The sequence below is a fragment of the Halyomorpha halys genome, unplaced genomic scaffold (genome assembly GCF_000696795.3).
Source record: "Halyomorpha halys isolate HHAL.00 unplaced genomic scaffold, Hhal_1.1 Scaffold566.1, whole genome shotgun sequence".
Lineage (NCBI taxonomy): Eukaryota > Metazoa > Arthropoda > Insecta > Hemiptera > Pentatomidae > Halyomorpha > Halyomorpha halys.
This window is the reverse complement of record NW_027106661.1, coordinates 967,680-993,268: the sequence shown is the minus strand read 5'-3', so window position 1 is coordinate 993,268 and position 25,589 is coordinate 967,680. Positions and strand designations below refer to the sequence as shown.

Sequence of the window (25,589 nt, the reverse complement as noted above, 5' to 3'; positions counted from 1 at the left end):
AATGTTATCTATTCGTTGGAAAATCGTCTCATATATACTAATATATATAGCTGAAGAATTTGTTTAAACGTGGTGATTTCTAGAACCGGTCGCGGTTTGAAATATTCTCTTTCCTAGGTAGGCCGTATATCGTAAAAGGCCTCACGTAGTGTACAAAATAAATTTTATCAATCCACTTACTGAAATCGAAGCTGTGCTGCTTTTAGAACCTGCTTGATGTTGCCCCAACACGCTATCTCTTCTGTGATTATTTAGTTAGTTACCAACTTACCTGAAAAAAAAATAATAATATTTTGGTCAATACCACGCTAATTGGGTATTCATAAGCTGTTAGGGCGAAGTAGGAAAGCAATTGGATAACAATTACCTAACGATAAGCGGGAAGTTTGAGATAACATTTTTTCGTTGTGGTGCTTGCAACAGGCTGATCTATACCTTTCAAGGATAGTCCTTGAAAGGTGTTATGGTAAATCAAGAGTGTCTGTAAACATTCAACTGAAATTTTATATATCATAGATATTTTAATTATTATTTACTATCGACTATTGTCTGTTTCACTGTAGCCTTGAGTCATCCCTGTGGGTTCGGGAGCCCTCCAGGCTGCATTCAGTCTCATGAAGTGTGTACCCTTAATTGGGTTAAAATCTGATGGTCGAGCGTGATTTTGACCAAATAACATCCTTCCTTTAATTTTATTATTTATTTATTTTTTATCATTATTTGATATGACGTTCTATATTCAAAATTATTTTCTTCCTTATTAATCACTTTCAAAATCAAAAACGGGTTTATTTTGAAGAACTTGTTGTACTAATGCGTTATTTTTTTTTTTTTTAGGCGTCATTCTCAATGTTTTTTATGTCATTACCAAGTTGGTGCATCCTTTCCTTAGTATATTGTTTTGTTTCATCGATATAAGTTTTTGGAAAATTCAAGTATGGAATTCTATACACCAATCTAGATTGATATCTTTGTCCATTGTGTCATTTTGAGAATGTATAAGTGATTCATGAGGAAGAAAATCATTTCAGAAGAAAAATTTTGGAAGCTATTTTGCTCCGAACTGCTGCGTTTGATAAATCATTTTTTACCCGAGCTGCATATCACTGGAACTCCATTTCATCTAACATACGCTCCTTCCCTCGTTTAAAACATTAATATTAAATTATCTTTTACTTCACCTATCTAATCCGATATTATAATAGTACAGTAACTAACTACATTTATGTTTTGTATTTTAGGTTATTTTCATATAGTCATTTAGTTTTTTTAATTTTTTTTTATCTATATATCTAAAATTATTTATATACAATTTTAATATAAGTTTTATTAGTGTAGCCACACTCTTTTTAGCCAATATATGTTGTAAAATTAAAATTACTTTATAATTGTTCTAAAGGGACATATTCCCAGAATAATAATATTTTTATTTCAATTCATATGTCAGAAAATATGAATTATTCTGTAAATTTTAAATCAGATTCTAAAGACCTTAACCACCATTATTCTCATATTTTGAGTAAGTTTAAATTTAATTAATCATTTGCTGTTAATCATTTTTTTTTTTAGATTTTATATAGTTATCAATAAGTTTCTAAAAATTAATCCGTTCATTTTTATTTGTAAATGTTAGATTTGAGATGATTGAGTTCAATTTTTTTCTATGAATAAGGATAGATTTTTTAAATTATGTTAATTTAGTTGTAAAAAAATGAAGAATTATTAATGAAATTGATTAAAAATATATGATAAAATAAATTAAACACTGTGTTATGTGTTGACTGAGTTCTAATCTGTGAAGATAGGTTTTTGTTGATAATAAGTATAGGAAGTTGAATTGTGTAAGCTAATACTGATATATTAAAAATTTTTAATTTTGTAAGTAGAAAGCTATTTTATAGAATTTTAAACTGTTATGATATTATTTTGATAAATATTTATATTTTTTAAAGATTATTATTTGGCATTGGGGAAATCTGTTTTAATTTATATGAAAATTCATTTATAACGTATATTAGGAGAAGTAATATTGTTATGTGTGAGTTGAATGATATGTTAGCAATTTCAAAAATTTAGGTTGTCACCTTGATAATGACCTCAGAGCCGAAACCTCGGAGATTATAAAAACAAAGTTAAGAGTAAAAGGATCAAAGAAAATTGTGTTTTAATTAAGGTTAAACACTCTCAAACTAATGAGTATTTTATAAACTGATTATTTATAAACTTTTTACCAACGGCCTAACCATTAATATATCTTTCGATCAAATTTAAGTCCAGATATTAAATTTTCTTAAGTTATTACTACAGCGTGGGTGTGGCTCACTTTTTCAAAAATATTTTTGAAGTTTGATGTTCGTGAAAGGAGTTATTAAATTGGTGAGACCTGAAAGTAGCTGTACAGTCCGAGATATGAAAGTAAACAACCGTGAGGGCTGCTCTTTCCGATTGTTTACAGATCGGATTGTACTTATCCGATGATGGCCTCTTCTAGCGTCGATAAAACTCCACTTCTCTAGATAAAAGCTTCAATGTCTTCTTTATTATTTTTATATAAAATCCTCTAATGGTTTATGATAAAACTAAGATATAGTATTTTGTAACTGAGCTTTCGTATTATTTGTGAACAGTAAATATTTTAGAAGCGGTGGATGCTTTACTTTGATGGTGCTTTTTAGTAATAATTTCTTGAATATCTGTAAAATATAATTTCAAAAACAAATAAAGATGGTGATTATTTTTTTTATTAAAACAGCCAACGTTTCGGCCTATCTGTGCAGTCCATCATTTGAGGCTGCTTGGTTATGAAACTAATTTAATAAAAATGATAAAAATTATTGTAAGAATTTTGTTTTTATACTTAACTAAAACAATTTTTTTAAAATTATAACTATTAACTTAGCTCGTAAATACCAATTACTATACACCCACTTCACAAACGCTCTAAACTTCCTATTTACTAAAAAAAAAAAAAAAAACTTTGAGGCTCCACTCAACCATTAATTTCCTCCCGTATCCATTCCTTACAATCCAAAATCCTCCGAAAAATCATTTTGCTCCTTATTACGTCACAAATAAACTCATCCATGAAGACCTCAACATTCCATTCGTTGTAGATTTTGCCCGAAACGGATATACCTCGTTTTATTCCAAAATCCTTACCTACCTAAGCACATTAGTTCTCAATCTCTTATCCTTAACAAAATAAATTAAAATTATAAATGTACTTACAAAAAAAAAAGAAATTTATTGTTAACTATTTTCCTGTGAAATAATCTAAAATTTTCTTGAAGAAGTTTGTCGGGGGGTGCGGTCAGCAAAGAACAACATAAATAAACAAAACCATATTTATTTATTTTATGCCGACGTTTCGACCTGAGTTTCAGGTCTTCATCAGGGCTATAGAACAAAAGAGATAACAACAACATTTAGAGTAACATACAATTGAAAAGGAATAGTATACAAACAAATTTAGAATTATATAAAATATTGAATTAAATCATAAATGATAAAAAATGATAGCTGATAATTGAATAGTACACAATTTTTATTGATTGATATTTGTGGAATTGTATGGTAGTAAATTGAAAACAGTGACAGATGAATCTCTTTTGTTCTATAGCCCTGAAGAAGACCTGAAACTCAGGTCGAAACGTCGGCATAAAATAAATAAATATGGTTTTGTTTATTTATGTTGTTCTTTGCTGACCGCACCCCCCGACAAACTTCTTCAAGCATTAATCTACGGTCAACTATCTACACCTCAATCTAAAATTTTCGTTTATTAGGAATTTAAAATAATCTTTTTCTACCCCTGCTTCGGCAATAAAGTCTTACAATTCAAACAAGAACAAAACAGAAACTACATTAAATAGGTTTTAATGCACTAGAAGATTAGTTTAATGAGAAGATTATTTATATTCACCAATGAAGAAAGTAAGAAAATAAATAGGCTTCTAAATTTCAATACATAGCTTGAATTTTATTGTAAATAAAATGAGTTGATATTTTTAACTAGATTATGTAAGCCTCAGCACTTAATGTATTGATTAAAAGGTTTTATTGAAAGTATGTGTATATGCACTACGTAAATAAAATAAAATTTTCAATATACATTTTTTTAAGGCGTGGTTCTAATTTGCAAGTGTCCACCGTAGTAATGATTAAATACATACATGGCAAATGCGGCATTCGATAATGCCCATGGTAGTATGGATCCTATTCCAATATTTAGGGTATTCATGATGTTTTGTTAAATGTAAAATGTTTTACCATGTTAAATGTTTTAAGTATAGGATTGTGAGCAGCCCTATTCAAAGTCATATTAAATGTTAAATGCGTAAGAGCTCATAGCGGATTTTCTGAGAAACTAGATTTATAACTTTCCTTCCAAAACTTCATGTTATTGTTTACTTCTAAGTTTTGATTAAGGTAATTTATTACAACATTCCTAAATTGAGTGAAAAGTGAAAATTTGGCTACTGAGTGCCTTGTTGATCTTCTAACTTGTGAGGAAGAGAAACAAGATGAGCTAATTGACAACTGTCATTACATTATTGTCATAGTCATCCATTGCTTTATTAGTTATAGTTATACATATAACATGGTTGAGAGTCTATTGCTAGGTCTGTTAAATGGAGAATGACGTCACACAACTGAACTCCACACCATTTTGTTTGTTGTGTTAGGTTACTTGCTCGTAGTTGGTGTTATTATTTTGAATGTTTTTATAACTAAGAAAGCAACGGATGACAATAATAATAATTAATTGACAATTGTGAGTTAGCTCATCTTGATCCTCTTCCTCAAAAAGTTAAAAGATCGACAAGGCAATCAGTCACCAAACTTCCACTTAATTTAGGCATATTGTAAGAAATTACTTTAGTTAAAACTTAGAATTAAACAATAACATGCAATTTTGGAAATATAAGTTAAAAACAAGTTGATAAGAAAATCCCTTTGGAGCTTTTATTCACTTAACATTTAACAAACTTTACATAGGGCTGCTCACAATCCTATACTTCACATGGTAAGACATTTTATATTTAACACATCTTGAATACCCCTATTATATCCACGACCTTTCGTTCATGATTTCACTTTTACTCATTCTATGTGTATCTTAAAACAATGACAGTTGCACATTCTTTTTAAGTTAGTCTGTTGGAATCCCCTTGTATCTGGCTCTACTGCAAAATATACATTTGTTCTTTTTAGGAGTACGAAACACTCTCCTTTTATTTTACTTAAATATGAAAAGAACGGCTTAAAGTACCTTGGAGAACTCTAATGCTATAATACTTGAATAGGAAAGGCATTCCTTCAACGATGCCGCAAGGGATCAAAGATGCAAATGTCTACAAGCGGTCTGCAGTGATGCCGAATTGAATATGGGCCCTTAGGGCTCGGCTGTTTTCGGCCTCTCTACCGAAAAGCGGTTCAATGCCCCTTGATCCCCCCTTCAAGGTCGACCAAGGTCAGTCGCAATCGATAGCCGGAGCGAAGGGGTCTTCAACCTGTGACGTCTTAGGCCTTCATTCATTACTCTATGTTAGTGGAGCACTGTTCAACCCTATTGCCTAGCATTATATCAGTTATTGACATGATTTCTAGTCTGTTTTTTATTGATTTCTCTTTACATATTCTGCAACACAACTTTATTAAGTATTTATATTATATATTGTGTTACATTTTTGAAACCTGGACAGATAATTGAGATGTCAAAGAGGCTTCGCTTAAAGAAGTGAAACCTTAACCCTGCCAATAATAAACTTCCTACTGCATTCCACGAAAACTCAAATCCTCAAGGTCGTAAGACACATCCTCCCATCTACGTTTCGATCGACCCTCCGCTCCGATTATCCCTTTAGTTATGGATTTGTCATCCATTCTCATGCTTTATTTTCCACGATGCTATCAGTTGAATTCTTCGTTACACAAGGGATGTTTTCTATCAAAAGTCAATATATCTACTTTTTAAGGTTATAAAAATTATCCTGAAAGCTTAAGAAAAATGTTGATTTGTAACACCTTTTAAGTGGGAAGTATTTGTTAAATTAACTGAGCATATTTTTGCTGCGGGATGTTTATCAAAAAAATCTTTACCTTGCAGAAGTGGATATACAATATTAATTTTTGATTGAAAAATTAGTTATACATTACATACAAATGCATAAATATTTTGCTTAAATAATAATAATAAGTATGTTTGTAAATTCTAACTCTTTAATATCCACGTTTCGGTCTACCCCTTGGACGTTTACCCGTTTGACTTCTAATTTTTTAACGGTGTAGAATTTTAAATTCTATTACTTGAATAAAGGTGAGCTTAAAGAGCATTATAGTACGGCCTTGTGTGTAGTAATGGGCATGTTATCATCTCATCTTGGTTGTTATGGAAGAAGATAGGATAAATCATTAGACATGATGTCGACACAGGAGAGGAAATAACGTATTATCAATGTTTTTAATATCTGTACTGTCAGTTAATGTACCACTGCCAAGATAGTTATGTAAGCATAGAGAGTTGCACTTCTAAATCCATTCTCTGTTTCGCAATCACGTTTTTTTTTTCTTTGAATTTTATTTTCTTCTTTCTTTTTATTGGCCTTCGCCTTCACCTTCAGAACTATTCTTCTGTCTGGTTAGTGTGCATTTATCAGGTGTGTTCCACTGACCATTTTTTACTGTCAAAGTTATATGCAATGAAATCTATTTGGACTTATGCACTTGAACTGTGCCCCCACACCCAAGTTAAGATCTCTAACATCAAACGAAATCCCTTCGAACATTAGTCAATACTCCTTACTATGTAACCAACAATACCCTACATGGGCCGCCCATAGCTCAGTGGTTAAGACACAGTCTTTGTCAATTTGATGTCTATTGGCGGTGCCGGTTCGAATCCGGCCTGGGGCGTTGACATTTTTCATAGAGTGGCGGTCCCACAAAATGAAGAACTTTGACCCCCAACCATGGTTAGGCAGTATAGGACTCCAATGGGAATCTTAAAAAAAAAAAAAAAAAAAAAAATATCCTACCTCTTGTAGGGCACCGGAAGGAGTTCTATGCCTCTGTAATTGCCTTACTCATATCTGGGACCCTTCTTTAGGGTAGGACAAATTAAACCTGTGTTCCAGGCATCTGGTATCCTTTCCTCTCCACACATTTTTTGAATTAATTCCGATAACTTGGCTCTTAGAGGTTCTCCACTATATTTGAACAGCTCTGATGGTAGGCTATCTATTCCTCCTGAGGCCTTCCTTCCTATTCATTAGAAGAAAGATATTCATAAACACTAATATGGAACGTTTAACTTAGTTTAAAAACTTTAAAATGTAACGTATTTTTAACCGTCAGTTACCACTACTTGTCTATTACATCCTGTTAACCGTTCACTTTCGCACTAACTTCTAATCTGAAAGGTGCGTTTCCTATCTTGCTTATTATCTTCATTTATTCTGATTCCCCTTCTTCCATATTTTGTGTGTACTGTATTTCATATTTCTTCTTTTTTATCTGTTGTTATTTCAGTTTTCATTAATCGTCTAAAACCTTAACAATTCTTATTTAATTTTCCATTTACTTTGTTCATTTACATCATTTGAGTGTTTGTGTATTTTTTTAGCCTTGATGAAGCCATGCAACGTGGGGCTTATAATAAATTGTTTCAGTACTATTTTTTTTTTTTTTATTCATTTATTGTTATTTACAACTGTATACATATATACACATCAAGTAAATTTCCTGTAAATTTATATTATGACATGATACAAACATGTGGAGAATCTACCCATTGATAGAACTCCAAAAACATTTCTAAAGGAGAGATCTCGAAGCCATCTTCTTTTCAGACGCCTAGGAGGATTATTAGATAGTGAATGAGAAGCTAGGTTAGAAACTAGTTGGTTTGGGTGGTTGGGAAGTTTATTATGGAAGGATTGGTATCTGGTTCTGGCCAAATCGGCAACATAGAGGACATTGAGGTCCTGATGGATGATTTGGTTTGTGACAAAGTAAAGAGCATTATGGATTTTGGACTGTAAGGTCATTACTATTTGAGTTTCTTTGACCACACCCGGACCACCTCCCTTTTATTATTAGACACGGCCAATCAGTGATCTTTGAGAATGATTATAATTTTGTCCGATTTAGTTAACTCATCTTCCGAGAACGGATTAACTCTGCGTTCTTACTTTGTTCAATTTTAACTAAGGACTTGAAATCCCTAAATGTTTCTAAAAGAGTTTACCTATACAGAAACAACTCTATTACCGTTTGGTGCTACACTATCCCTTAATCTATCTAGTTTGTAAAATGTCTAAAAGTACACAGTTTCCACTTCGGTGTCGGTAAACCAGACTCCTCATTTTAACTTGGGGATGGAGTCAATGAACTTCCTGACCATCTAACTGATTTCGCTTAAATATTTGACTTGCTAACTCTGAACTTTGTTGGTTTTGTAGGTTATACGCTAACAACGGTGTAGCCGGTTTTACAATCAAACTTCGATTTGTCCATTGTTTAAATTAAATAAAGGAGTGACAAGTTTACACAAATGGTGTTAACTAAGGACCGAGACATTGCTCGTGTTCCACGCCGAAGGCTTTGAATCTTCTTTTTCTGGATTAAATAAAATCAATTGTATCCATTTAGGTCTCGACACTCTTTATTAATATGTCTATACTGTATTAATGTCTTACGTTTCGGTCTATCTGGCCATCCTCAAGGACAGTCAATGAAATAACCGCCTTTATTATACACTTATTGACAATTTTAAATAATATCAATACTAATAAATTAGCATTCCTTACATATAAATTTACACCTCATATCCAACATTCAAACTTTTTGCAGGCTATTCTGCCCTGGTCTAATAATTTTAGTCAAATTAACCAATGAAGACAATAAAATAATTAATCTCCCCTCCCCTCCTCTTAATGTCCCATATGTTGCCGATTTGGCCAAAACCAGATACCATTCCTTCCATGGAAAACTTCCCAACCACCCAAATACACTTGTTTCTAACCTGTCTTCTCCTTCATTACCTAATAATCCTAGGTGTCTGAAAAGAAGATGGCCTCGGGATCTTCTCTAGAAATGTTATTGGAGTTCTATCAATGGGTAGATTCTCCACATGTATCATGTCACTATCTCACCTACAGCAAATTTAGTTGTTGTGAATATGTTATACAGTTGTAAATAATAATAAATAAATGATTAAAAAAAAAAGTTTATCAGTTTTTGTTTCTTAACATCTTAAAGTACATAGAAAAAATATAAATAACAAAAAAAAAAAAAATGTTAGTGATTTTGTAAGAGGTGAAAATTTTTTTTATATTCTTGCAAGTGATGAGTGTTTGAGTATTATTATTTTCATATGGTGGTTATTTCGTTTTGGATCAGTTAGTTGAAATAAAAGTATATGTCCAAACAAACAGGTTGTTTTTGTTTATTTAATTCCGTCAGCCAAAGTTAAGGCCAAATGATGTGAAGGCTAGATAGGTGTGTACTTGCTAGTGTGTCAAGAGGAACTCGGGATAAAGTTTTTTATGACTTTAAACTTGTTAAAAGATTTTAGTGAAAATGAAATGGTATATGGATAAATATTTTAATTGAAAATCTCCTTATTTTGCTAAGAACGTTCAACGAAAGATTCAATTCCGTTGCCAAATTTGTTTGTAATCATATTATATTTCGTATCGTAGGAAGTAAAAATGATCTAGTGTCCTTCTTGTCTATACGAAGTCACTTGGTAACTTTTACCTCTAACCCCTGGGGTTTGATTAAAATTAAAATATATTCAAAAACTACATTTCACAGATGATCTTAATTTCAGTACCGATGTATGGTTTTAAAATGATATAATAAATATTAAATAATTAAGACTGTTTAGGGCCTAGGGATTTGAGTCTGCAGCAGCGCCGGTTCAAATCCGGCCTGGGGAGGGAGAAGGGATGATCTTTATTTCGTGGCGGCGCCACTGTACGAAAACTTGACCTCCTCCATTTTGGTTAGTATAGGGTGGTTACTTGTAAGTAACCACCCTGCAGTAAGAAAATAAATAACTGAAAAAAATCTTGTTTTTAGGACTATTATTACTAAATCTCGAGTTAATAAACGAAATAATAAAGTTAAACAAAAAATCTAAATAAGTTTATTTATTTTTTTTTTAATTTTTGAGTCTGAAAAAATCTAAATTAAATCGCTTAACCAAAATCTATCTGATAAATAATTAGTTGTTCCAGCTTAGATTTCTTATCCCTGAACCCTTTAGAGTTTAAAATTTGTTATAAATAAGTAAATTTTTTGTTTTTTTCAAGGTCACTGTAGTTTTTAATAATTTTTTTTTTTAGTTATTTATTTAATGTAATTTACAACTGTACAAAATAATACAATAGGTAAATATGTAGTATGTTCATATACACTTGAAAATCTTGGGAAGGAACCACCCATTGGTGTTACTTCAAACATTAATTTAAATTAGAAGGTCCCGTGGCCATCTTCTTTTCAGACGCCTCCGAGGATTATCAGGGATTGTTAAGGATGAAAGATTAAGAATTAATGGGTTAGGATGGTTAAGGAGTTTGGAATAAAAAGACGCATATCTGTTTTGGGTCAAATCTGCAACGAATGGGATGTTAAGGTCTTTATGAATGAGTTTTTAATAAATAAAAATTAAAGTTCGAAAATCGTTAATTGCTATATTTTCTATGCTAAGGTTGCACAAATTGATACTTCTGTGGTTCTATGATTCTAATATTAAACACATTTTGGGAAAACAATAGCTTCTGAATATCTATGTAGAGATATAGATTTTCAGTAGATATTGTTTTTGTAATAATAATAAGAGGATAAGAAAATAGGAAAAATCTAGCAATAAAACAGAAGATTTAGGATGGAAATGATACTTCTCTTAAAATTTATTCATATAAAAGAACCAAAGAAGCATGGGTTGTCATTTACCAATGTTCCTTTATTTCCCCCCACATTTGCCACTCAAAATTATGTTAGATTTATTTATAATTTCAAAATATGTTTGATCCGGAATCTGTTTTTAATAATTTCGTTTCGTTAGTTTGTTTATTTGATCTTAAATATTATTATTATTTTTAAGGAAAAGTGAAATTATAATATTATTATAATAATATTCATTATATATTATATCAATTACTTTTACTTTTTGAACTTCCTCTGAGGGTGTGTCTCATAGTTATTCTGACGTCACAGCTCAGAATTAGTTGTGAGTTGGCTCTGATTCTAGTTTGTGTTGTCTGCTTAGTGTATATTTAACATCGCGCGAGGCGCAAAATACCCTCCATGGTATTTGCAAGCTTGGCAAAATATATCCTTGGCATAAGTATCAAACCAAATAATTGCCAAAACCAAAGTTTTCAAAGTTAGTCAAAAAATGTTTAAAATATTAAATTTTTATTTCATTTAGGTGTAGGTTTTTCTTTTACTTACCTACGCGATATATAAGAGTTATTCATGATCTTTAGTTTAACATGTTAAAGCGTGTTAAATGGAAAAACTCTTGTTAAATGGCGAAATATTTCCTTCTTTTACCATGTTAAAACGATATAACATTTAACTTGGTTAAGAGTATGTTACTAGGTCTGTTAAATGGATAATGACATCACACAACAGACCGGCTGAGCTCGTCACTGTTTTGTTTGTTGTTAGATTACTTGCTCGTAGTTTGTGTTTCGATTGTGTTAGTATTGTTTTGGATGTTTTTATAACTAATAAAGTAATAGATGACAATAATAATAATAATGTAATGACAGTCATCTATTAACACTTGATTCTCTTCCTCTTAAGTTAAATCAACAAGACACTTAGTAGCCAAACTTTCACCCAACTCCCGCTATAATAAATTACTGTCATCAAAACTTAGAAGTAAACAATAACATATAGTTTTGGAAGGAAAGGTTATAAAATAAGTTGTTCAGAAAATCCACTAGGAGCTCTTATGAATTTACCATTTAACATGACTTTTAATAGGGCTGTTCGCAATCCTATACTTATAACATTTAACATAGTAAAACATTTTACATTTAACACATCATTCCCTATAGGAAGAGAAAATATTGCGATCGTGAAAAATTTTAAAAACATGTTTTGAGATACCCTATGTTCAAATAAACAAGCCTCGCAAAATGGTATGTGTATCTACCGGTTCCTAGCTCAAAAACGAAAAGTCGTACGAAACAGAAATCACGTATTTAAGATGGTTATGTGTCTGGGACGTGACAACAACATTTTGGGTAAACTCGACCGACCAGAAGTGCCACTTTATAAAATAAATTTTTCACAATTTTTTTTTATTTTTCTCAAAAAGGCTCTAACGATTTTGGTTAAACTCGGTAAATCAATAAGCTATTAAGTATTCTTTAATTTAACTGGGGCATTCAAGATGTTCTGTTATATGTAAAATGTTTTACCATAGTATAGGTATAGGATTGTGAGTAGCCCTTTTTAAAGCCTTCTAAAACTTCATGTTATTGTTTACTTCTAAGTTTTCGTTAATGTAATTTATTAAAACATGACTGAATCGAGTGAAAGGTAGAAGTTGTGTGAAAGTTTGGCCACTGAGTGCCTTGTCGATCTCTTAACTTGTAAGGAAGAGATTTAAGATGAGCTAATTCACAAATGTCATTACATCATAATTATTGTCATACATTGCTTTATTAATTATAAAAACACTCAACACCATACTACCACAATAAAAATACAAACTACGGGCAAGTACCCTAACACTACAACAAACAAATTGGCTACTGGCTAACCTGGTCTTTTGCGTGACTTCATTCTCCATTTAGCAGACCTATAAACAGACTTTCAACCATGTTATATGTTATACCGTTTTGACATGGTAAAAGAAGGAAATATTTCTCCGTTTAACATGGGTTTTTCCATTTAACACACTTTAACATGTTAAGCTAAAGATCATGAATACCCCTAATATATGTTTTATCCGTAATATTAAGCAATTTATAAACACAAAATCTTTAAAATTTTATGAATAAAAAAAGGAGAAAAAGGGAAAAATTTATTCGAGCGCCAAAAGCTCAGCCAAGCAGAAGACTTGCTCGATCTTTCCCGGTTACATGACGGCTTCATTATCTTTTGTTAAACTGATACCTTAACATGTAAAATTTGTATTTTTTATTACCCCCTAAAATACGAGTACAGAAAATGAAAAATAACAATTTTTTGTTCATAATTTTGCCTTCCCTAAATTTTATTTATTTTTTTCTAAAACCATAAATCGCAAGAATTTTTTTTTTTTAAATTTAATTACAACTAATTATTTTGTTATTTATTTATTATTTCTTGTACTTAGTTCCATGATGTTTTTCTTTATCCTTCTGTTTGTATATATTTAGAGAGAGATTTATTTATTTATTTTTATTCTTGTATTATTTTATTTTAGTATGAATGTTATAAGTTATCAATATTACTTATTGCTCGACAATGTTGTGGCAGATTGTAATATTTATCAATAAATGAAAAAAAGAATTATCTAATAAAGACGTTTCGGGACTGTCACCCCAAGATTAAGTATCTACAAACCGATTCACAATATTCATCCTATGCATACGACAATTAATAAATTTACCACATTTTTTTTTTTAATTTAATACCTACCTTTAATTTTGTTTTCATCAAATAATCAGCTATATCACACTGCTAGTATTAAGGTACTTCAAAATACAGGAATAACTTCTTAAAGAGTCCACCAATATAAACTAAACGCATTGCACCTGATTTTTGAATAGTATTTACTAGCAACTGATACATCATTGAGTAAGCAATAATTGATAATCAGAGCATATAAGTTATGCCAAAATATAATAATTTTTAATCTCTTCACTTTCAAAATTGGATCTCTGTTTTTTGTGTGCTGAAACCTGATATGAACTACGTTTGTTTCCGTTTAGATAGATTTACATAGATTTTTCGCAAATTCATGATATTTATCAGTTTTGTAGCACCTAAAGAAAGAAAATTTTTCATAGAATATAATGTATTCACTGATCAAATCCAAATTTTTATAGTACCAAATGCAAATAATCGTACTCCATTCTCAGTCCAACGTACTAACCCAATTTTATCGAGAGCCATTTTTCGATCTGATCATTATTTGTGAAGAAAACTGGGTTCTTTACAACAGGAACATAACGAAAATAGGAAGAGAAATGTTTGTATATAAAAGCAGTCTGACTTTTCACTTGCACCAACCTAATACTTTGTAGTAGGCAGTTGGGATGATGTCATAGACGGATGGGGAAGTTGCCGTGAGGTCCTACATATTCAGTTAGAGTCACATCAATTAACACATCAAGGCACCACTGCGAGCTAGCCTTCGGTCAGAACTTCCGTTGTCATTTCCAGCTATTCTGTTTCCGATCATGTACTATACCTTTCTAGTCTTTGATCTATCTGTTTATATGTTATATATTCTCTACTCTATAGACATTGATAAAGCTCACAACTCTAAATACAATCCACTTTACAGAATTATTTGTAGCTTTAACAGCCCTCAGCCGCAAGAATATTTAACTTATCATGTAAATATAAATAAACTGAAACTAGTTAGTCAATTAAGAATTTCAGAAGTTGAAACTTGTTCACAAGAATACTACTTTGATTATAAAACAGGGGAAAAATGTAAGTGGTGTCAAAAATATATCATCCAAAACTTAGAGCACTTGTAATTGCAATGTCCCACACTGAGTATTGACAGAGAAAATTACCTGGGAGGTTATATTGTTCAAAATAATAAACAATCATCTCAATATTGAGAATGTGGATAAACTAAATAAGATCTATTTATTTTTAAAAGTGATTTTCTTATTTGAAGTAACAACGAATCCACATAATTTGTGTATCAAACCGATTACTACTTAATAAATACTAAAAACGGCATGGTCGAAGGCAAGGCTTGAAACGTTAATTCATTATATTTTAAACTATATTAAGAAGTACACTTTTTTTATGTTCTATTAGGAATAACTATTTAATTATTTATTAAAAATAAAAATTTAATTCGCTATGTTATTAAACTACTGAATCATGCTAAGATGTACACTTTTCTATGTTGTTTTGGGTATAACTATTTAATTATTTATATAGTATTAGGAATAATTATTTAATTATTTATGTAGTATTAGGAATAACTATTTAATTATTTATTAGGAATAAAAAAAAAATTGAATTCCATATATTATTAAATCATATTAAGATATACACCTTTTTATATTGTTTAAGATTTAGAAATAACTATTTAATTATTTATTATGAAAAAAAAATTAACTCGTTGTATTATTAAATTATATTAAGATGTTACAGTATGCAATAGGAATGTACCTATCCGTATTTATATCTTATGCATTCATTGCAATTCAATACAAATATATAGATAACATATTTTTTTCAAACCTCTTATTCTACTATAATATATATCGCTGCCTTTCTTGAATAGCGCCATATCTTACAAAACTTTTTTTTTTTAATCGAACATGTTTCAAAGATATCACCATAAATGCGGTTAACGTCTTTAGCGTGATCGTTCTACAAACGTTTTGTCTTGGATACAATATAAATACTTAATAAATTGAACAAATACAAATACAAAATAAATTGAAAAAAATGTTTTTTGTGAGATGTTCCACTATCAATGAAAATCAGCGATATGTTACTTTCTGCTCTCGAAGGAGTGATATTAAACCTAAATATGAAGGTGATGGTCACGGTTGCTGTCAAAAAGAGTTAACATCTATTTTCTCAGGTATCGCCTCTCTTTGTGGATCTTCAACAGGGCTATCAACTTGAAATAGCCATGTTGAAACTTTACAAAGTGTGGCGAAACGTCGGAAAACAAATAGTTGATTATTTGTGTTCATTTTTACCGCAACCCTGACCATCTTCATATTTGGAATTATGCAGTAAATTATTTATGTATTTAATCAAACTTGATTATTAATCATTATTAATGATTATTAATTAATAACTAAATTATTAAATGGCACAAGGTGTGAACTTACTTAACAAGTGCTAAATATATACCATTGACTTATTCGGCATTGAATTATTTGAATCAAGTAAGTATAAAAAGTTATATTTTTGAAATTGATAAATATGTTAATTGTATTTTATTTATCATGCACTATTTTCTAACATTATGTGGTTTGATAAATATTTAAACCTTTTCTGATTATTGTAGATAATTAAATATGTCATATAGTTGCAATATTTATTTACATTCTATTTTTCATTACCAAACGTTGATGGTGTAAGTGTTTTAAATTTAATACTGAAATATATTTTTAAAAATGTACAGGTGAAGTCGAATTTTCTGGTGAGATTTCAATAAAATTCTAGAATTATGTTAAATATATATATATATTTTGGTAATTTTAATTTCATATTTATACAATTATAAATTACATGATTACAATCGCTTTTTTTTAAAATAATGTTTTTGTTTCCTTATTTTTCTAGCCGTTACATTGAAGTATGTGCATTTTAAATTGACTGTATTTTTAATTTCTTTGTTTTTAGGGGCTCTTCGAATTCAAGACTGGACTGCCTTAGAAAGTTATTTATAAAGAAATGGAGGAGCCCCCAAACCCAGAGAAGGAAGCATACAAATCCATTTTGAGGACGCGCAAAAAAAAGAAAGCGATTTGTACGAAGTATATTGACGCCATTTTCGAATTGGAAAAGAAGAGGTTGAATTGCTTGAAAATAACAGAAAAACCTAAACCCAAGCCCGTATCGGTTCCTCCGTTCGCAAAAGGCGATTACGATGATAAAGAAATCGAGAGGAGGATACGAGAGGTCACTGAAGAAATGACAAAAACTGTCAAAATCAGAGAAATAATTAACAAAAACTACAGCAGAACTTCTGTCTGTTATATGCCTCACACGATGACTACTCTAGAAGGGGAGACTATTTGACTATTAACTTTTATTGCCATAAATTTTTTATTATATTAAGAAAAAGAAAAAAAAACACAAATTTGTATACTTCATGTTTTATACTTTTTTAGTGTAAAATTTATAAAACTAGAATATTATATAGATAATTATTCCTGTTTTATTGATTGTTTTTATTTATCCCTTTTCTACGAGTGTTTATTTTTGGGATTTTATCAATTTCATCTGTTATTTTTAGTAAGTTTTTTTCTTACATAAGATTAACAAAACTGTAAATAACGACAAAAGTTGAAAGAGATTAGTCGATTTTATGCAGTTTATTAAAATAATGTTTAAGTAATTAGATGATAATCATGAAATAAGTATTACATAAATATAAATGTTCACTGTGCTGATAGATTTTGTTTTTATTTATAATATTTCCTGCAAAATATGCTTTATTTAATTTTTAAAAATGCACTAATAACTAACTGATATCAAAAATGTACTGAAGACAGACGATATTGTCTTCAACTTCTACAACGTCTAATGTAGTAAGTGGGTTTAAAAAAAAAATGCATTTGTTACTAGTAGCTTTGAATTTTTATATACATTTAAATAAACTTTTAAAACTTAAATATTATTAAAATAGATTTAAAAAAAAAAATAACTATGGCTCATATAAGTTTTTCTCTTCATCTTTAGTTTGTCGGTCACACAGAATTCTCTCTGTTTGACGTCAAAGTACTCTAGTATAAAACTTATTGAGTACTTTGAATCTTACTTTATCATCCCACTGAACCTTCATATATGTATATATATTTATATCTATTCGATCTACACTGTATTTGGAAAGCCTTCCCAGATCCTTGAAAAGATTTCTCCTTTATCAGAATCCCTCCTGAAATTCTCAATTCTCCTTATTTCGCCACAAACCACTTTGTTCACATTGACCTTAATTTTATCTAGTATTATGAATAGGATGACAAAGAACCTTAAATAAAATTCATTCCATATCGCAATGGCTACGAAGATAAACGTTATAAGCTAATTTATAAAACATTAAACTAGTTTTAATTTGAATGCTGATATACACCTGTACCTCTAATGGTTCCTAAGAAATAGATTTCCGAAAATAAATTTACCAACTACTGATTTCACAGTGCTTGTTTTATGAAATGTTTTTTTTTTTAAAAAAAGGAAAATTTCGGTATTTATTGAACGTAAATAGCTCTTATTGTAGCAAACTCTTCTTTATATGATCTAGAAGGTTTTTAGAGTTGTTGATAGTTTTGAAGATAAAATTATTAAACAATAACAGCCCTCATATTCAGGAAATATTTGACTACCTTAAGGAAACAAATATGTACGAGCATATGAATAACGTAATTTGATTTATTTAAATCTATATTATATTAATTAATGTCATGTTATCGAGTAAAAGTATATATTATTTTTTCCTTTCTCCCTCAATATTATTTTATTTATAGGTAATCAAATATTTTTATAGTTTTTTTATTCATTAAATGACAATAATATTATTCAATATTAGCACAAATGACAAAATAGGAGATAATTATACGTTATATATGAAATATTTTTATCAGCAACTTGAAGATGGGGAAGATTCCCGAAACGTTGTTGGCGATTATTTGAAATAAATTATTACAATTGAACAAGGAAGATTTGTGTCATTCACCAAATTCAATTTATTTTATTTATATATATTTCTTAATATTTTAACTATTGGTATAAAATCAGATTATTTATTCTATATAGATATGATGATATCCGAAATGATCCGGAGAGGTCAGTCAGTATGCAGAGGCAAATATCACCTAATATTTTATCACTTTAATGAAAACTATGCATAGCTACTAGTCAAAATTGATGAGAATGCCAAGTATAGGTTGGAGGAATAAAACATGGCGGTTTCAAAACGTAAAAAAAATATTAATTTTTCTTTCTGAGCTACATATCTTTAAAATTATCAGCACTAGAAAAACATTATAGAACATCATATAAAGAAGAGTACATTTGCTAAAATATGAGCCCTGATAAAGCTATTTACGTTTAATAGTTCTCGATATATAGCTTTTTAAAAAGCAACATTTCATTAAAAAAAATGCACTGAAAAATCGGCAGTTAGTGAATTTCTTTTCGAAAATCTATTTCTCAGGAACCATTAGAGGTACTGATGAATATTAGCATTCAAACTAAAAATAGTTTAATGCACCATGAAGTAGTTCATGATGTTTATGTTCGTAGAAGATGATATTCCACAAAATGTTGATTTCCAGATGTTCGAAAAACATTTTGATTTATGAAAAAATATATCTCTGTACTATAAAGTAGTTTATAACGTTTTTCTTCGTAGGAGTATTTTTTTTTTTTTTTTTTTTTTTGTGATATTTGCCAAAATAAATTCACAAATGATGATTTCTATTTGTTTGGATAAAATTTTATATTTTTAAACAATTTCTCAGGACTAATCCTTCCTACAGATGTCTGCCAGCACTCAAAATAAAGGTGATTTAATTTTCTATAAAGCAGTTTATGACACATATCTCCGAAGGGTCAGTAGTTTTTATGATATTTTTATATTAATATGAATTTGGCATATAAAATTTTGCCCTAACAATTTATTTTAGCTAATAACATGAAAACTACTACTCCGAATATAAGTGACATAAACAGCTTTATAGTAAATTTAAGTGTTAGACATTTGTACGTCTTATGGTTTTTGAAATATAGATTTCTCAAAATAAATTCACTAACTACTGATTTTCCAGTGCATTTTTTATTAAATGTTGCTTTTTTATGAAAAACAACTTTATCTGAAGAACTATTGAACATATAAATAGCTCTACTAGAGTTCATATTTTAGAAAATTTACTCTTCTTTCAATTATTTTCTATTAAGTTTTCTAGTGTCCTACTATTTCTATTTTGTCAAATATAAAACATAAACATAAACTACTCCTGCGAAGAAAAACGTTATAAACTAATTTATAGTAATTTTAATTAGCTTTAATTTGAGTGCAGTTTCATCTGTGAGTCTTATAGTTCCAGAGATATATTTTTTTTCATAAATCAAAATGTTTGTCCGAACAGCTAGAAATAAACATTTTGTGGAATATCATGAAAACTACTACTTCTATGAAGATAAACATAATGAACTGCTTCATGGTGCATTAAACTAGTTTTCATTTGAATACTAATATACATCTGTACGTCTAATGGTTCCTGAGGAATTGATTTCCGAAAATAAATTCACTTTTCATTTCTGTGCATTTTTTATGAAATGTTGCTTTTTAAAAAACATATATTGAGAACTATTGAACGTAAATAGCTTTATCAGGGCTCTTTTTTAAATGATGTTCTATTAAGTTTTCTAGTGTTGTTGATAATTTTAAAGATATGAAGCTCCGAAAGAAACATTAATTTTTTTTTTAGGTTTTGAAACAATCGTTTTTTTCTAAGTATAGGAAGGGATACTTGGCAGACTCATCAATTTTAAATAGTAATTATACATAGTTTTCATTAAAGTAATAAAAAATTGGAGTGGAATAGCTGCCTTTTTTTCTCCTCTTGGGCTCTTGTACTAGATGTACAAAGAAGAAATTAATGAAAGTTAAATTTTGAACTAATAAAATAAAAACACTAATCACATTCACACTATTGTTTACAATGTATGCACTCTCGATCTGAGGATTCCCGAACCCACGCTAGATTTTAGTTGTAATTATTTCTATTGTTTTGCCTATAAATTTTGGACGTCATTCAGCCAATTAGTGTGATATGGCGCCAATGAACACATTCATGTGTAGCATCGTACGAGAATCCGCAGGCGTTAGTTAATTTCAGTTTACACCCTGATCATATATAACTTTTATTTATTTTACAATATGGTTTATATTGAAGGATTAAACATTTATAGATTATATTTATTTTACAATCGGTATCGATAAAAAAAGTCATGACGTATTCTCGATCGACTAGTTCAAAGCCTAGGATTAAAATGCCGATGTCAAAACAAACTTTCTAAACCGTAAAGCCAATTCAGTTGCGTCAATTCGATTAGCGATTATCGTCGATTGATTTTACATGTATTTTTTATATAACTTCATTTGTACATACAACTTTTATGATAAGTTATTTTAATACCATGATCCTTGAATGACTGGTGATTATTATTATTATATGAGAAGACAGTTGGGGGCGCGGTCAGAGAATTACAGAAATAAATTTAACTACTTCTTTATTTGTGGCAACGTTTCGGCCTGAATTTCTAGCCTTCATCAGGGCTAAAAACAAAACACAAAAAATAACCAATGAATAAAAGGATATATAGAATAATTAAAGTAAATAATTTTACATAATGAATATAGATAAAAATAAAATAATGAAAGAAGTAGGAAATAAAATGTATGTAAAATAACATAATTAATGAAATGAAAATATGAATATAAATTTTATTAGTTTATTTTCATATATATTCATTCTGTACAATTATTTACTTTAATCGTTCTATGTATCCTTTACTCGCTGGTTGTTATCTTGTTTTTGGTTCTTAGCCCTGATGAAGGCTAGAAAGTCAGGCCGAAACGTTGCCACAAATAAATAAGTTTTTAAACTTATTTCTGTAATTCTTTGACCCCCAACCGCCTTCTCATATATATTGTCCATGGTTAACTATCTTCTCATAATTATAGTTATTATTATTATTATTTTCCCTTAAGAAGTTTACCAAACTATCTTACACATTTAAAGATTAAAATTTATTATGAAAAATTTTATTTTAGTTGTTTTTTTTTTTTTTATTGAAATTAATTTTTTATTATAAAATACGAATCAAAAAGACTAAAGAAAAAAAGAGCCTCGTACTGAACAGTGTATATTATCGCTATATTATCTTAAGATATTAACAACGTTTTGACTTTTTTTGAGATAATAGAGGACATAAGTGAACTAACCCATTTCTACTCAAAAAATTAATTGATGTCTAAAATACTCGTAATTAAAAAAAATTCTCATCAGAAAACCTTATTTTGGAGGGTGAGGGAAATGATGCTTATTCGTTCATTTAGTGAGTAAGCGTTCTAATATAAAAGCACATAAGAGCAAAAACATTTTTTTGTATGATTTGAATTATACCATATTATTTCGTCACGGTTTTGGAATATATTCATCTTCGGGAATGAGCAAAAATTTTGTATCACTCAGTGCTCAAATAGCATATCCTAAAATTACTCAAAAATTGTCAATATGTTTTAAATATTTTGTAATATGTTAGAGATTTGTGTATTGGAAATGCTTTAGGGTTTGTTGAGTTGAGGTAGTTTGATCCATTTATGGTTCGCCACCCGCTCCTAATTAGCGGAGATGCAGTTAGGTTTAAGCCGATTAAGAACTTGAGGATTCAAAGCCAGACTGTTCATATTAAGCTTAAGCTACTTGTGATAGCCGCAGATTTTGTTGTTATAATTAATTGCATTTGACGTCATCTTATAATTAACTAATCTATATTAGCGATCTAGAAAGGAGGGAAAACTTTGAGAAGTTTAACTAGACATTTAAAGTTTAGAGGGGACAAATTTCATAAGGAGGGTTGTAATACCAGTATTATTATTATTTTTTTAAAAATCTCTGCCAAATTTAAAGTAAATCGGGAATTAGGATTTTAATTATTCATTCATCCCATATCTGCTTATTAAAGGAAAATAAATAAATGTAATACTAAATAAAATATAAAATTCATTATAGTAATGGTAAAATAATATGTGTGCAACGAAAATAAATAAGTAGATCGACAAAGTAACTTAGCAATAAGTTATAAAATAGGTGAACAACCTTAAAAAAATAAAATAAAACATAAAAATTAAGTTAAGATGGAGTGGTAATACTTGTGCACAAATTTATTATTGTTTTAACAATGTTACCTGAACTTAATTCACTTCATGCTTCACTTAAAATTAATTAATAATTAAAATAAATCATTTTAGGCGAATCTATAACTTTATACTTTAATAAACTATGATTTAATTTTAACCCTTTCATTACCAATTATGAGAACAAAAAAATCGACCCTCAAATCTCTTAATAAGGTTGTAAGGATAGAAAATACGAGTTTTTATATTTTTGGGACGAATGGGTCGGGAAATTGGTTTTTGTCCCAGTGGTAGAGGGAAGGTAGCCAGGGATATGAGGAAGAAATCCCATTTCCTGCGGCTACTGTACCCTACATACAATTAGCAGCGCTCGCTGGGACGTATGTTCCACTGGGAATAGAAAGGGTTAAATATAATAGGCCTTGACAACTCCGAACCAAGATTTGTCCACACGCGTTGCTGGCAAACCTTAGCTTAAGATATGTTTTTTCAATTAACCCACTAAACCAAAACATATATTCATTACAGTCCGCTAACTAAAACGGTATTTCAGTGTTTTTTGCATGGGCCCCTGGACACTGCGGAATAGCGGGTAACAAACTGGCCAATAGGACAGCAAATGTGGCTGAAGGAACTCCATATCGCGGTGTGACTGTCGGTGATTTCATTTCCCTCATTCAGGGGAGGATTACACTTGAATCTGGAGACAAACGTTGGAAAATGTTCCTGATAACAAATTAAGGGAAATCAGAAGTGATGTCTTCCCTTGGATATCGTCTACTAGAAGTGTACGCAGAGAGGTGATTTTGACGTGCCTTCGAATAGGTCATACGTTCCTGAGCCACGGTTATATTATGGCCCGCGATCCTCAACTTGTATGCCAAACTTACGGAACAGGATTTACTGTTAAGCACATTTTGACTGAATGCCGAGCATATAACTCCCTCAAATCTTTAAATGATATACCAGCGGATCTTCATTGCATCTTGCAGGATGACAAACAAACCGTGGATAAACCTTTTGAGTTTCTCAATCATTCCCAGCTCTGCCATTAAATTTAATTATATTTTACCCCGGGTTCTCATGTTGAAATAGTTTCACTTTTCAATATAATCGTGACCATAAATCCGGACCCTTACCTCTGTGTGTGGTTAAGGGTCCAGCCCAAAAGTCTTAAATTACAAATCTATCCTTTGCTAATTCGGGAATTAAGGCAATAATGACGCATACGTGGTGCTTTAAAATAATTAAAAAAAAAAAACAGGACTCCAAGATATCCAAATGTTACTCTCTCATATTCATTTCCATTGACTAGCTTAGCATTACAAGAACTCCAACAAAACATATTGGAATTATGCTTGAGGATTAGGACGATGAGTAAGGTTCTTATGGAAGTTTGAGAATTTGAATGTGATAAAGTTAAAAACATATTGATTGATGTCATGGTTTAGGGCTCGTTAGTGACATAATATGGAGCATTGACTATTGTTTAAAGGATTTGATACGTTTTCTGTTCAAAATTTGAGCTCTCCCCGACATTTCAATTCCGTCAACCCAATTGATTTTAAAAGAGACTTGTAGTTTAGTATATTTTCTTCAAATTTGCGCAGGTTTGGGTGTAAGTATCCTATTTTACTAGCTTATGCTGAAAAAAATGGCATTTGCCACACTATTTGTATAAATGATAATGTAGGGGTCCCACCGTTTACCTACTTCTATCTAACGGGTTCCACTATTTTCCCCCTAGTACCAAAGGGTTCTGCCTCCAAAAAAAGGTTGGAATCCACTGCCTTTTATATTATTAGTATAGAAGAGTGAGGTTTGGTATCGGGCGTTGTGAAGGCGTGGTGGCTATGGCAACGGAGTAGAGTATTGCCCTAGGTCGGGGTCCTCGCCCCCAGCACTATTAAACCCCGCCACTTTTCATTATCATTTTCAAAATAACTGGACTTATTTATTTTGTTCTATAATTTACCTAATGAATTACTATTCTTATCTAAAGTGAAAGATTTTAATTAATGGCCCAACAAGAGATGAAATTAATGGAATTTTATGAAGGCGAGACAAGTTTAATCATGTTAGAACTTGAATATCGTTCTTCCTTCAATATTATTTCTCAGAAAACCTTTTTGTACTCATTATTATTGCAAAATTCTAATTTAAGCTTTTAGTTCCTCAATTAATCAATAAATATTGAATAGTTAATTACTAAACAGTCAATTTATCGTAAATGTATTATTTAATTCAACTTGTGTATTGAATTCTATTTAATTATTAATATTATTTATATATACATATATTTTATTACAAAATTAATATATCTAAAATATATGAATATAATATTAGTCAACATGTTAACTTAGTGGAGACAGTACATCCCACTTCAATAACACGACCTAACAGGGATTATCTACAGGGTAACACCCTATTCTAACACCATGGTGGGTCATGTTTTCATTTTCACCACAGAAATAAACGTCGATCCCCCCCCCCGCCCCAGGCCTGATTCGAATCGGAGCCACTGCAGTTCCCCAGATTACAAAGACCTGCGCCTCATCTTCCTGAGCTATAGGCGGCCCTGGAGTGCTATTTACACTTATTAAGCAGAGATAGTTTGTTTGTTTGTTTGTTTGTTTGGTTCTTTAGTGGCGCCAAACTTCATTGGTCATCAACGCCATTTATATTTTATTTAATTTTGCTAATATTCGTTAAATTTTATTTATTTTTAATTTTTATTTATTTTTTTTTTTTATTATTTTTTATTTTTTTTTTTTCT

At 30.2% G+C, this 25,589-nt stretch overlaps 1 protein-coding gene across 2 annotated transcripts in view; it reads left to right on the top strand.

The window, feature by feature from the left end:
- Treh (Trehalase) overlaps positions 1-25,589 on the top strand; it is a 143,095-nt gene that overhangs the window by 21,308 nt on the left and 96,198 nt on the right. Inside the window, exon 2 of one of the 2 annotated variants that reach the window (XR_010842774.1) lies at positions 16,567-16,722. The exons of the other annotated variant lie outside the window; for it this stretch is intronic. The gene's annotated coding sequence lies outside the window, so the exon portion shown is untranslated. Of the gene's footprint in view, positions 1-16,566; positions 16,723-25,589 lie in introns of those variants that run through there. 2 annotated transcript variants of the gene reach the window in all.